The sequence below is a fragment of the Thalia democratica genome, chromosome 6, assembly GCF_965202585.1.
Source record: "Thalia democratica chromosome 6, ktThaDemo2.hap1.1, whole genome shotgun sequence".
In the NCBI taxonomy this organism is placed as follows: Eukaryota; Metazoa; Chordata; class Thaliacea; order Salpida; family Salpidae; genus Thalia; species Thalia democratica.
Window position 1 is genome coordinate 55,352,145 of NC_139170.1, and position 14,237 is coordinate 55,366,381.

Genomic DNA, 14,237 nt, shown 5'->3' on the forward strand with positions numbered 1-14,237 from the left:
AAATAATCAATTAAGTATTTAAACAAATAACAATTCAGAGTATTTTGAAGTTAGTTTTTAAATAAAATTTAAATTGCCTCTAGTAAATTTATTGTTAGTAAACAGATTTTAATAAGTAAATAATAACAAAACTAAAAGGAACCTTTTTGTTTGATTTTAATTCTACGTCAGTAATTTTAACATAAAAGATAACTTTCGATGAAAGTTGAATTAACTTAAGACAAAGCAAATTAATATTCACAAATTTATATGTTTAAAATTGATTTTCAATGGTTAGTTTTTACTGAAACTTTTTTGAAACAAAATTAGTATATTTAATTAGTAAAGTACTAATTTTTAAGGAACTTTTGAAGTGTCAACTATATTAATAGAAACTTTAGTTTATTTTATAAAATGTTATTAATAAAAAAAAAACTATGAAAAAAGCAGTTTTGATAGTTTCTTAATGTTTCGAATAAATGTTTTTAAACAAAGTAAATTAAATAATCATCTAAATCACTTCGAACCTAACTTACTACCATTTTTTAAAAAGTATGCTACTGAATTTTATTAGACTAACAAAAACGTGGTATTGGTGAAATTTAATTACTGTGCTATTGTTTCTATAATTAAAAAAAAACAGTGGCTTTGTATAACTTATGCTGGCGTCATATGCTTTTTAACGTTAAAATAAAAAACTTTTTTTTTAAATAATGTACTTACTTTTCCTGTAACAGTGGTCTTGTTTTTGCATATTTTTTATTCTTTTTAAACTTATTGTGAGGTTAAAAAAAAATAAAGACCATTTAAGACTTGCTTAAACCCATAAAACTATTTTAAACAATTTTTCTTTTATTAGTTATAATTAATTTTATAATTTGTTAAATAACAGTCATTAATATGAACAGTATAATTGAAAACGTTTCAGTAATTCTACATGACTTGTACTAATAGTGAAAACTCTAGTTTTTATACTTTATGTTTTACATATGCGTATATTTTAGTTACGAAAAATTTCACTCTATTTTAAGAATACAAATTTGATCAACTTTTTTCATACGTTTGATATTTATAAAACTAAAAAATATAAGTACAATAAAATATGAAAAGTCTTTATAAAAATTTCAAGTTTTTTCTAACAAAACTTTATTTGGAAATTAAAGTATGTTATATTAAAAACAAGCTGATGATAACCAAAAAAAAAATTCATTTTTGTTTAATGTTAAATGTTAAGTAAATAAGTAATTAATCAAACTATTATAATACAGTAACATAAGGAACTTTATAACTACTTACCTCATTAACAATCGTGTTTAAGTAATATAAATATTATGATGTTAATATTTTCAATTAGTTTTAGCTAGCAAAGTAAAAAAAAAAACATACTAATAACCATAATGAACGTTAATTAAGTTTAGAAAGTAAGCAACCTAGTTTTATAAAATCAATACAAAACGTTTTAATTGCAGAAGTTAATTACTGTACAAATATTTATACAGTTAAATATAAAAACCTACATACTGTACATACTATACTTCAAGAATATAACTATAAAAATATTTGTTTTTAAAATTGTACATTGCAACTAAAAATATTTTTAGCGTTTATAAAGCTAACTAGTTATTAAAATTAGAAGAATTTTTAATTCGTTAAAAAAAAAACTAAGACGTTTAAATAACTTGGTAGTTTAAATTACGATTTTAAGTACTGGAAAGTTTTATTCAAAAAAACAAATTAGCTATAAACTTATGTATTTTTCTACATAAGCAACAGCTTAATAAATATTCAAAAAACATAAAACATTATTTTATAATTAAATTAAAAGGATACTCAAAAGTGTTTTTACAAAAAACAAGAATAAATATTTTAATAAACATTGATCTAGTACTAACTAAACTGATTCTCATCTACAATTTAAATCAGCATTAAAAAATTTTTTTTTGTTTTAAATGATATGTTTTAAAATCAGTGCATTTAACATTAAAAAAAAAAAAAAAATCTTAACTACTTAATAGGCCAATTTACTTAGTATAAAATTTTTACAATACAAATCTAAGTAACATTTTGCTTAAGTAAAAATCATTTCAATCAAGTTAAAAAGTTTTACTGTAAAGTTCTCTTTTATTAATGCAATCTTTATTATACTTAATTCATATAAAATATCAAATAAATTTTTGTTTAGTTTTATGTAAACATTAATTTTAATACAAAATAAGAACTAAAAAATAATCAGTTAAGTATTTAAACAAATAACAGTTTAGAGTATTTTAAAGTTAGTTCTTAAATAAAATTTAACTTACCTCTATTAAATCTATTATTAGTATACAGATTTTTATAAGTACAAAAAATAACAAAACTAAAAGGAACCTTTTTTTTTTGTTTTAAATTCTACGTGAGTAATTTTAACATAAAAGATAAATTTCGATGAAAGTTAAATTAACTAAAGACAAAGCAAATTAATATTCACAAGTTAATATATGAAAATTGATTTTCAATGGTTAGTTTTTACTGAAACTTTTTTGAAACAAAAGTAATATATTTAATTAGTAAAGTACAAGTTTTTAAGGAATTTTATAAGAGTCAACTATAATAATAGAAACTTATATTTTATAAAATGTTATTACTACAAAAAATCTATGCAAAAAGCAGTTTTGATAGTTTCTTAATGATTTGAATAAATGTTTGTAAACAAGAGAAATTAAATAATCATCTTAATCACTTCGAACCTAACTTACTAGCATTGTTTTAAAAGTATGCTACTGAATTTTATTAGACTAACAAAAACGTTTTATTGGTGAAAATTAGTTACTGTGCTATTGTTTTTATAATAAAAAATAAATAAAACAACATACTATTTATTCTCTAAGAAACAGACAAAACAATCTAAAGCTATAGCTTGTGAAATTTAACTTACTAATACCCTAGAGCAGGGGTCGGCAAACTACTGCCCGCGGGCCAAATGCGGCCCTCGAAGCATAATTCTGCGACCCGCGAGCGCGTTATTTTTTTGAATGGAATGCGGTCCTTGAGAGAAAATTTTGAGGCCCGCGAGCATGTAAATGTGGCCCGCTCGGCAAAAATGTATTTTAAGATTTTGTTTCTGTTATCTGGTTTAGTTTGTTTAACTCGTTTTAGCCCCTGTTTAACACTTTAAACGAATTAAAAGACTTTAATACTTTAGCTTAAAAATGTGAAAAAGACAGATTATAATTCCATCAGGGTTTTTTTATATTTTTATTATACTTTTCTTATTACAACAGCAAGTTATTATCAGAAAAAACAGTTTTAAGAATGCTTGTTTTTAGTGAGTTACTTTTATAACACGTGTTTAGTAAATAAACTACACCCGAAGGTTTTTCATTTTGTACAAAATTAATGAACACTAATTAACTACGATGACAATTATTTACAGTTTAGATATTTTTTTCAAAGTTTTTTATTCCTAAGTCTATTTTATAAATGTTTTTTTTACTAAATGTTATATTTGAGAGAGCATAAAAACATATAAAATTACATATTAAGAAGAAATAAAGTTAATCTTAGTTTGGTTTTGACACGTTTAGATTTCTTAGAAGTTTTCTGTGCACTTTAAATAAATTCCTATACACAATAATATACAAACATGCTCATATTTTAAACCACTTTTTATTAAATAACTAAGTTAGATCAAGTTTTGTATATGCATAACTTTCTAAGATTGTTGTTTATACATGTAATATCTAATTGAGTACAACCACATTATAAACTATATGTAAGACACAAATTAAAATAGTTTTTGTCTGGTTTATGTTTTCAATTACACACAATTTTTTTTGGCAAGTCAAATTATTTTTATGCGTTGGATACTGTTATACACAATTGCTGTTTTTTGGAAATACCTAATTAACATAAACTAGATTTTGGTATGGTAAATTTATTAAGTTCGTACATTGTTAATCAAAATAGTTCAATTTCAAGCAAATAAACAACTAAACATTGAAAAGCACTCAGTCTATGACTAATTATTTTGTTAGTTTTAGATTGAATTGCCCTTTGTATACTAAAATATCAGGCTAGTTTTGTGTCACTGGAGCTGGCTTTTTTGCTTTAAAGTGTGGCAAATTAAACTAATGATGTATGTTTTGTTAGATCTACAACGTTCGTTTTCATTATAGTATATGTTAAATTTAAAATCTTGCAGCTGATATAGTTTGAAAAAATATTTATTTAATTGTAGACACATAGGTGTGAACAATCATTGTTGCTAAAAAACTTGAAACCCGGAAAAGCTTGAAATTTGACAATTTATGCTTAAAAATTCTAAAAAATACTTTAATTAAAAAATTTTTATACATGTAAAGTAGTGAATTTTCGTTTTGGCACATAAATTCTACCATAAACATGTTTTTTTTTATAAAAAAAATTATCTAAAGTAGCTTGACAGTATTTTTAAATATTATTATGTTATTTAAGACAATTATTTTACCTTTAATTTTATTTTATACCGATAAGAGAAGCAAAAATTGTACTTTCAAGTACTTTATATTGGTGAATCGCACCTTTATTTTAAAATGTCCTTGCCTATTTTTGTACTTTGCATTGAACTAAACCTAGAATTTTTTCTAAAATTTCAAAGTTAGTAAAAGAACCTCTAGTAGAACGTAGGTATTCTATTACAATCTAGATATTTTAAACATTTTTTGTTGTAGTACTCTCATCTTAACAGATTGATCAAAGTCCTAACTTTGTATATGCGGCTTTATAATCTTCCGACATTTCCTAAACACGACTTCTTGTTGTCATTGAATAAATAAGTAAAACTATGTTGCTACGCCAACACAAATTCTTTAAAAAAGTTTAAATTTCTAAAGGGTAACAAAAATATACTGATCAGTCTGTAGTTACTGAAAATAATCATGTGCTTTGTTAGAACTGACTTAAGTGATTTTTTTTTTCTTTAATTTCTCCGAAAATCCTAACTAACATTTTTAAATTCTTGTAGCTCGTCTTATATTTTACGTTTACTCTTTTTATTATTTATATTATTTTTAAAAATTATTTTATGTTATTATTATTTGTTTTCATTACAGATAAAGATTGCTATTTTGCTCAATATTTTTTTATACTTTATTAATTGCAATATTTTTATTAGAAGTATTTAAGAAACTTAATTGTCCATTCAAACTGACTTATAATGCTTTTTTTCCTTTATTTTCTGAATTTTTCTTTAAACAGCGTTGCTAAACACACAGGCTAGTTTAAAAATTTGAAAAACTTAGACTATTTTGAACCTATTAAAGAATATTTTTGTGTCTATAGAGTAGCTAATTAACTGTTTATTTTTCTTTGATTTAAATTTTAAACTATTTTAATTTTGATAAATTTAAGATTGTTTAATATAACTCAGAAATATTTTGCTTTTAAAGTAGCAACCACGAAAAAACTAATTAATTACTAATAATGTATTTTGTTAAAGTATTTGACCATTAATTATGTTAAAGAATTTGTTTTAGCTTTTCTATAATACAAATAGTTATTAGTTTTAATCAATTATCTAACAACTTATTTTTAAATAACGAAAAAATTTTAGACGCAAAAAACTATTTTCAAATGTTAATATTTTTAAAATATAAATAAGTGGTTTATAGTAGAAAAAATGTATAAAAATATCCCCTTAAAGTTGTTTTTCAAGCTCGGTTATTATAGATAGTTATGTTGTAAGTAAAAAAAAAATTTAAGTTAATATAACTTATTAAGTGTTTAAAAAAGCTAGTATTTTATCAAAACTTAAGTCTATTAGTCAATGTAATTTTATTCCAATTAATAATTGTAATTTAAATTTAAACTATATGTAGGTAAAATTCATTTAGAAATATTAAAGTAAGTAAAAGTAAAAATTCTCTGTAGAGTGACTAATACTAAAACAAAAATACTATTCAAATGTCACTAAAACTAAAACTGCGGCCCGCGAAGATTTTGGGAACTTGAAAATTGGTCCGCAAGTACCAACTGCCTGCCGACCCCTGCCCTAGAGTCTCGTGTACCCTAAATGTTCAAAAAAGTATTTATTATTTTTAGATTACTTGAAAAATAGTTTCTAACTACAACAAAAGACCCTAACTGTCACATCAGTTAAGTAAAAGTAAACTCAATAATTAAACGGGTCTAATAGTTTCTTCTTGACATTTCGTTTATTATAAAGATTTGTTTGGTCTCATTACTTAAAATAAACAAAACATTGTTTACATTAGAAATCTATATATTATTCTTGATGAGTAATACTAGTCATTAAAGGTTAGCTAAAACAAATATTTATATAATGGTAATATACTAAATATTAACAGTTGTTCTAAGAACTAAAAATAAGTTATTTTTTAATAAATAGTTATAGATAGTTTTTTCTTTAGTGAAAAAGCATTTAAAATCAGTAATGTCTTAAAGTATTAAAAGACATAATCTATTATACATTTTATTTTTATTTTCTTTAAAACCTGTAAGTTTACTTGTTTATTTTGCATTGAAGTTAAAAAAAATTCATTAAATTTGTTTTAAATACAACTTTAGTAATTACTTCAGTACCTTACTGCATTAAAGTAGCTTTTTAATGTTTTTTAAACAGAACCTTAGGTGTGTACAACTTATTGCATTTAGGTATGTACAAAGTGCCTTGTTTATTTGTCTGTAATTTAAAAATAATTCAAATTGTGTTGATATCAACAATGTGAACAACTTTTAGTAAATAAAATACGAAACTGTTCTTTGATAAATTTTAATAAATTTTGCATTCCACCTATTTTTTTCATCTGTTAACATACAACAATTATTATGTATTTACTAAAATTAGCTATTTGTGTTTTTTAGTTAAAAAATGTTATACTACTATCATTTTTGTTTATTTTTGTTCTGATATGTTTGACACGATAAAAAACACTGACTGCTTAACGAAATTACTAGTTTTCTATTTGTTTTTAATTAAATATTTTATATCAATTTTATACTCAACTTCAACAATATGTCGCTAACAGACTATTTTAACTTAAATTATTAAGAATGTAAAGGATTGCATGCTAGACCAAACACGGCTCTAAAAATCAAAATATGCCACTCAAGAGGTACTTTTCAGCCCAAAAAATAGCTTTCCGAAAATGATAGTACGGAATGTTTTTTAATAAAATTTTACAATAAAGTATTCAAGTTTATACCTACCATTTACGCACTGCTTTACTTTTGTTTGTCTTTTCATATTATGTTTCAAATGAGTATTTTTTGTTGATTACTACAAATATTTTGTAGTAATTGCGGCATGTGGAAAGTTTTTTTACACAACACAGCCCGTTAACAGCTTTATTTAAGTACAACAAATTTACAAATATTGTTATATATTTTAAATATTAAACAGTTTAACAAAAAGGCCATAGTATTTTAAAATAGTTACTCGTGTAAAATACTTTTTAAAATATCCTACTGCAGCTTCAAACAAACTTTAACTTTATCTATACATTATTTTGACTTTTTAATCAGCCATTGTGAGTGAAAGTAGACAATCTCTTATAACTAACGAGGTTATAATCTTGATTAAAATGTTGTCATTGAATATTTCTGAAATAAACTTAAATAAAAGTAAGCAAGGCTTATAAAAGATGGTGGTACTTCAGTGTATACAAAACATTAAAATTAAAGCTCTGTTAACCACAAAAAATATATAAAAATTTAAATTTTTTTGAAACTACTAACCACAGGGTATATAATTAAATCTTTACATTAAGTAAACAATTAAGTTAAATCAATTTTTTTTAGTAAAAGTCAAGCTCAAAAAAATTTAAAACCTTCATTCTACAAATGTAAATTTATTGAAAATATAATAAAATCTTTGTTATCTAAGTAGTTGAGTTAAACTAAACATTTTTAACAACATAGTTAAATATGTTAATCGGTTAAGAAAAATACATTTTCTATAAACGTAGCGATTGTTGCTATATAAAGATTTGATAACTTACTATTAAAAGAGTGAAAACAGATGCCAGAAGTTTGTAAGCAGCAACTTCTAGTTATTTGTTATGATCAATTATTTTTTGCGTTGTAAAAATTGTTTAAAAAATGTATTTGTAGTTTATATAGATAAGCTAAACTTTATCTAATCTTCTATGTTTAATGCTTATATTATAGATAGTCTAATTGTTTTTAAGAATGTTCTATTTAAACAGAGAAGTCATTAATTTTGTAGGAATCTATCAATACAAAAAACTTTAACTTATACCAGATACTTTTATTTATAACTTTCAATAAAAGACTATGTTAAAAACTTTATGTTTTGATATAACTATTTAGCTTTCAATAACATTAATGCCATAAAAATCTTTAGAATAACTTTAGAACTTTTACAATTAATGTATTAAAAGCATTAGAACAAATAAACACATGTTTACTTACTTAAATTAAATTACTTTAAATTGATTTTAACAAGTTTATTGAGTAACTAAATGTTATCCTTAAAGAGACCAATTATATATGCTTATTTTGAAAGTAAGTGAATATTAAAGAAAAAAAGAAACAAAAAATATTTTATAAATTTTAATCGTTAAAACGTTTTTCTTTTTGAAGAAATCTTGCTTAAGAAACAAAAAATCATGTAAAAAAAAGTTCAAGTTATTTTGATAAAAGTGAAAAGTTGCGCTGTAAAGTGTATTTTGACGTCACATATGTATATTATTGCATCGATAAAGCTTTTATATTTTAAAAAGCCTTTTTACATTTACAAAGAGCATTGACTGTCTTTTTCACACTGATATTATTCATAGTCTAAGAAAAGGCTTAATTGAATTGTTTGAAGAACCTTTTACTAATAATATTTCAAATAAAGTCATCTGTTGCAAGGTTAAATTTTTGCTAAATAGTTTTCTATTTTCATTCAGTGACGGTATGGAAATTAAATGTTTACTAAAAAAATTTTAAGCAATATTTTTCAAATAAGTGAAAAATTATTCAAAAACTAATAATAATTGTTTTAAAAGTAGGTTGAATAAAATTATTTAAAAAGTAACTATACTATAAAGTTGTTGTTTCATAACTTGTTTGATATTCATGAGGTTGCTTTATTGTGATCATTTAAACACATATTATTTTAGTTACTTTTTTGTGAGTGAAAGATTTTTTGAATTAATTTTTTTGAATTTGTTTTGACAGTTAACTTTTGAATTAAAAAAACGAAAAGTCTATTGCTTACAAGACGCTAGAAAACCGCACATTATCAGTATGCTCTTTAAGGCAATTTTAGCAAATAGTTACAATTAAAAGTTACTGTGTTAAGTTTTCAATCATTTGTTTTAAAGATGATGGTTTAATTTAGTGCACTGCTTGTTTTTTGATGATAAAACTTCCAGGTTATCTTGTTAGTAAGAATTAATTTTCACATGATTTTTACCTTTTATAGTCTGTTAAAAAATTTATCTAAAGACTAAAAATAAAGAATTTTTCAAAATTTTTCAAAATTTTAATTCAGTTTTAATTGATGTACTTTTTCATCTATTGTATTAAATGCCTTTTTATTTTATAATTAGACTTAGAGTGAAGTTAATTAAAAAAAAAAAAACAATTTTTGTTTAGATTAACTTAAAATTAATTATAACATCAAAACTGTTAAAAAGATATTTTTTACTTACCTTTGAACGTAGATTTTTAATAGTCTAAAAAAACTTATACTTTAACTTTCTAAAAGCGTTTTGTAAAGATTCATGAAAGAATAAATAAAATATTCTACGTAGTTTATATTGTATTTTCTTGTTACATTAAAATGGATGCTGTTCAAACAAATCACGAAAATATAACAATTGTGCTTATAGTATACTCCTATTAATGTGTTCTTTATAGTTAATGTTTGACTCAGGCATTACAACCTAGCCATTTAAAAAGAAAACACATATAAAATAATGATAAGACAACTTTTCTACTTAAAAATGCTTTGATATTACTTTTTTTTAAGAAACGAACAGATCTAAAACAAAAAAGTTTAATGTAAGTATAAAAATGTTTTATACATGTTTAACTTTTGTTTAACTACAAAAATTTACGCAGAAAACTAGTTATATAGTTGAATAAGTTAAATGTTATTAAAACTTAATATTGAAACTTTTTATATTAAAGCAAAAACGCTTAAAATGTTCTCTAATGCTTATGAATAGTTATCAGATTTATAAAGCTATATATGTTTTAGGGCTAAGTTAAAATTATTTCAAAACAAAAACTAAGAAGTTACGCTTCAGTCAAAAAATTGTTAACAATGTCAAAGGTTTAACCTTTTTTTCGTTTATGTGAACTTTTACATCTCTTACATTAAAAGTTTATTTCCTGCGAGAAACAACCTTTTTGTTATTAAAAAAATTAAAAGTTTTTTATGTAAACCAATTTAAGTTAACATAGCTTAATGGACTGTCAAAAAACAATCAATCAAAATATCTAAAAAAATTTACATAGTATTACAAATGCTCTTTATTTTTGGTGGGTAAATTATAAACTCATTAAAGGTTAGCTAACTGCTTAGGAAAAAATTAAATGTGACTATGTGAAAATGTTTATGATAGAGTTAATTCATTGTTTGTTTTTTTTTTTTTGCTGTGTGTTTACTCACACCTAATTAAGATCCGTGGGCTAAACTGCTTAAACTGATTTGTTTTTATCTAATGCTACTTAAAAAAATTTCCACTAAATAAAAGTTTTTTTTTTAATTTGAAAAGTCTTAATTTTTTTTTTACAAATTCTTAGCATTTCTTAAAGTATTAATGTGACTAGCTATTACTTGATAATATATTTGTTAAAGTTTCTGATTTATAAAGTTAAAAGAATTATACTAAACGTTGAAACTCATTGGAGGTTGTAAAATTTGTTTTTGTAGCAAGCGATTTTGACTATTCACAATAACATTTATTCGTAGTAGTTAAATATAAAACTGAAGTTTTGTTTCAGCTATAAATTTGTTATGTGACGTAAATAGATGGTTTATAGTTTTATAATTAATAGCGTAACTTTTATCTACTTCCGTTTTTTAGTTTTATTTGTAACTAAAAAAATTAAAGCTTAAAAGTGAAATTTTTGAATTATAATATAATTAGTGATTTTATAGTTGTTTGCATAAATTTTCTTATAAACTAATTGAAACTTTTTTTTTTACTAGTTAAAGTTTTATGGTTAAAAATTTATTTAAGACGGAAAGTTTAACTTTTGATCTTATTGATTGCTTTCTATTTCGATTTAGTTAAAAATTTCTTACAACACAAAACTAATTAGTAAGTAAAATACTTAAACTTTGATGATCTTTCAGATATTTAATAGTCTTTAAATTTATAGTAAAAAAATACAAGAGTTTAAAAGAACTTTTAAGTTAATAAAATTGTTTACTATGACTACTAACTTTTGTTATAAGCTTGGTAATTAGTTTTGTGGATAACAACACTAAATACAAGGTAAACTAAACTACTTAATGTTTTTAATTAGTAGTTTAACCTACTTTAGCAAAAAAAAAATATAATTTAACCTTTCAATTCCTAAAAAACATTACACTAAAAAGAGTAAAGAGTGTAAATATTGTAAGAGTAGTAGTTCCCATTTCGTTTAAATTATTTTTTAAATACTGTTCCGTTTTTTTACTATTTTTTGATATAACTTTAATTTCTTTTTCGAATATAGAGTTTATATATATAAAGTATCAAAATTGTTCAGTATGTCGTTTTTTAATTTTATTAGAATTGAATGAGCAAAAATTCATAAAGCGTTACGAAGAAAAATTGTATACTTTAAATTAAAATATAAAATAAATGTAAACTTTTTTTTTGTATAAAAGCTTAGAATTTCAAATTTTTGATGCATATATATAATTTGTGTAAAATGTAAGCGTTTTGTATATTTTTTTTAATGTGTAGAAAATTAACCTTATAAAACTATTTTATAGATAAATATTATGACAAGGCAATGTAAGTTGATCGTAAAAACAAAAGTATTTATAGAAAAATGTATTCAAATTTTTAACTATCAAAACACCTTTCTGAAAAAAATATTGCAAAGTCTTGACTAGCTATTATCCTCCATATTTCTTTTATGTAATCAACAGCTCGATAAGTTATTTGTTAAACTTGTAGCAAATAAATACTTACCGCGTAAGCGAAAAATCAGTAATTTTTGAGAGAAAATATTTTTGATATATGTAATTATTTTTTTGACTACCTTTTCAAATTAAAGTTAACGAAAAAATAAAATAATGAAGTTTATTAACAGTAAAATAATTATATAGAAAAAAAAAGTTGGTATAATTCAGCTTGAATGGAAAATTAAGTTTCCTAAATGCTTTTAACGAAAGAATAAAATTATATCAAGGTATTAACGAACTTTAAAAACTAGTTTTTATGTAAAAATTATTCCAATTCTTTATATGCAATAAAAGTATTGCATTTGAAAAGAGTAAATGTAAACTTAAAAAGCGTTAGTTTAAAGTTACTCAAAGAAACGAAACAAAATTGCATAAGTCAGTTTCAACGAAGCACGTGATTATTTTTAGTAACTAATGATAATTTCTGTAAAAGGGTTTTACATTAAATAACAGAAGATTATACTGCGAAACCATAAAAATCTGATTTCCTACGAGGGATGTTAAAGACAAGAATATTAAAATAGTTAGTCATTATACTTAAAAATTATCATTATTACCTTTTTAGAAACATGTTTTTTCTGTGAAGAATAAACATAAGTATGTCAAACAAGAACATCTGTGCTATTTTTAACCCTTAAAAAGAATGTAAAAAAGTTTCATAGTTGCCTAGGTTTTTGAAAGTACACATTTTTGGGTACTATTTTTAATATAAAATTAAGTTCAAGATAAAAAACTGTCTTAAATAGAAGAGCAAAGCTAAAAAAATACTGTTAAGCTATTTAAAATGTTTTTAATAAAAAAATAGTGATAACAAAAAAATATATTTAAATGATAGATTTTTGTGTAAAATTGAAATTTCACTACTTTACATGTAAAAATTGTTTAAAATTTTAGTTTTTCACAAAAGTACTGAAATTCTAGGTTTTTCCAGATTATTTTATCATAGATTCTTAAACTCCAAGCTTTTTAAGAATGAAAGGTTTTTGGCAACACTATATGTTCACAATTATATGTATACAACTAATATAAATAACATTTTAAATTATAGAAGCTAAAAGACTTAAAATTCAACATATATACATAGTTCAAATCAACACTGTGAGTTAAACAAAACATACATTTTATGTCTACTTTGCCACTCTTTAAATAAAAAAGCCAGCGTGAGTGATCAAAAACTAAGGGTATTTTAGAATATAAAAAACCAATTAAAGCCAAGAACAAAAGCCTAAATTGGCATGAGATTTGAAAAGTCTTTTAAGTTACATGTTAAGTCTGAGTGTGTGGCAACATTTACTTGTTTATTTACTTAAATTTGAACTATTTTGTTTTTTGAACGATAAAAAAGCGGTCAAAGTTATGAGTCCTAGGACCTGGTATACAAAGGAAGCTTTCGGTTATCGAATCCTACATCAAAACTATACAAACTTAATAAATCTACCATTCCTAATTCTAGTTTGTATTTGACAGCTAAAAAGCAACACCTGTGTGTATTAGTATGCAATGTATAAAAATATATTTATTTTTCGAAAATATACTGTTTGAAAAATTTAAATATATACCTAAAAAAAACTGTTTTTATTTATGTCATATTGTTTTAAATGTGTCTTCACACACTAAGGTATTACATATATAAGCAATAACAATAGAAAATTGTTCTGAATCTATCTAACTATTAAATAAAATAATGGTTTAAAAAATGAAAATTTGTGGACTTTTGTGCCTAGAAAATAATTTAAAGTGCATAGAAAACTGTTAAAAATTCAAAATATGTCAAAACCGAAATAAAATTTACTTTACTTCTTATTATTATGTTATTTTAAATGTCTTTGTGCACATTCAAGTTTAACTTATAGTGATAAAACATCTTAAAAAAAATTATGTTTAAACTACATGTTAAACAAAATACCTAAATTGTAAGGAAATTACATTTTAATCAATAATTGTACATTACTTTTTACAGAAAAGAAAATGTTTTCATTTAATTTGTTTACGAAATATCTATTATATATAACAAAACACTGTTTACACTTTTTTCTGATGATAACTTGCTGTTGAAAAAAGATTATTATAAAACTGAGAAAAAACATTCGTTAAATGCTAAATAGTTTTTTCACATTTTCAAGCTAAAGCAAAAAAGTCTTTT